Raw genomic sequence first — 1,640 nt, 5'->3', positions numbered from 1 at the left:
TTCTGAAGGATCGTGTGACACTGAAGACTGGAGTAATGATGCTGAAAATTCAGCTTTACATCACAGGAATATATTAAATTTTAAAATATATTCAAATAGAAAGCTGTTATTCTAAATTGTAATAATAATTCACAATATTAATATTAAGTTTTTACTGTATTTTTGATCACAAATTTGCTTGGTGAGAATAAGAGACTTTGTTTAAAAACGACCCCAAACTTTTGAACAGTAGTATATATAGTTATTTATTTTTACTTTACGCTGTTTGCAAGCTTTTGAGTAACATTACAGCAGTCGGTTTGTGCAGTGTGGGATGAATGCACTCCGCTCCTCTTGATCGCAGTGACTGATCTGCTTCCATTCCCCTGCTGAGTGTGCTTCTGTGGCCTTACACCGCCGCCGGAAGCAGAGGACGCAGGTCTCTAAAGCATTTGTCACACCGTGGGCTTTCTTGCATCTCTGCATCCTACACACCTGTCCTGGCCTGGCCTCTTAGCGGAGTCTCAGTCACAACCAAACAACAAACAAAACCTCTGAGACAGGACGTTAAGAGGACAGACTCACAAAGACAGAGCAGGGAGTGCAGCGCGACGAGAGAGAGATGCTCAGGTTTTGGGAGAACCTGTTTGCCCCCAGCTAGACAAAAACTGAACATAGTCACAAAGATGAAAGTGACGCCCACATGAAACGCAGAGAGGAAGGGGAAAAGATGAAAAAAAGAAAGAAGTCGACGGAATGAGATTTCTTTTGGGTCGACAGCGCTAGTTTCTCTTTAATGTAGAAATAAGAGAGAGGCAACCGAGAGCGACAGCACAGAAGGGAAGTTGCTTTGTGCTTGCAGTTCTTCCAGACAGCGGCTTGTCATTCATAATTCATCTTTTACATAATATATAAAAGCACGGAACACATTCTTTTTTTACTTTCTATTCTAACTTCTTATTCCAGTTCAAAGTCAGTAGCAAAATTCACATTATTAATCATAAAGAAAAATGAACAGCTCTGAATAAAACTGAATAGTGATTTTATCAATATTCTTTTCTGTTGCTGTTTTATGTTTGAAGTAAAATTAGTTTATTTTTTATAATATCACGTGTTCTTTTTGACATATACAATACCGGTCAAAAGTTTGGGATCAGAACCATTTTTAATGTTTTTTGCAGGAGTTTCTTATGCTCATCAAGGCTGCATTTATTTGATAAAAAATACAGGAAAAAATTTAATATTGTGAAATATTATTATGATGTAAAATAAAGTTTTTCTATTTTAATATACATTAAAATCTAATTTATTCCTGTGATGCAAAGCTGAATTTTCAGCATAATTACTCCAGTCTTCAGTGTCACATGATCCTTCAGAAATCATTCTAATATGCTAATTTATTACCAGTGCTGGAAACTGTTGAGCTGCTTAATATTTTTTTGGAACCTGTGATACTTTTTTCAGGATACTTTGATGAATAAAAAGTTAAAAAGAAGAGCATTTATTTAAAATAGAAATATTTTCTAACAATATACTCTAAAGTTCAAAAGTTTGGGGTCAGTACATTTTTATTCTTTCTTTTTTTTTTTTTAAAGAAATTAAAACTTGTATTCAGCAAGGATGTGTTAAATTGTTAAGAAGTGATAGCAAAGATTTATATT

At 34.5% G+C, this 1,640-nt stretch overlaps 1 protein-coding gene across 3 annotated transcripts in view; it reads left to right on the top strand.

The window, feature by feature from the left end:
- robo1 (roundabout, axon guidance receptor, homolog 1 (Drosophila)) overlaps nt 1-1,640 on the top strand; it is a 335,500-nt gene that overhangs the window by 303,305 nt on the left and 30,555 nt on the right. The window lies entirely within an intron of this gene.

The sequence above is a fragment of the Sinocyclocheilus anshuiensis genome, unplaced genomic scaffold (assembly GCF_001515605.1).
Source record: "Sinocyclocheilus anshuiensis isolate Anshui unplaced genomic scaffold, SAMN03320099.WGS_v1.1 scaffold2168, whole genome shotgun sequence".
NCBI classification, from domain to species: Eukaryota; Metazoa; Chordata; class Actinopteri; order Cypriniformes; family Cyprinidae; genus Sinocyclocheilus; species Sinocyclocheilus anshuiensis.
Note: the sequence above shows the minus strand (reverse complement) of the source record. Positions and strands in the feature narration are given on the sequence as shown.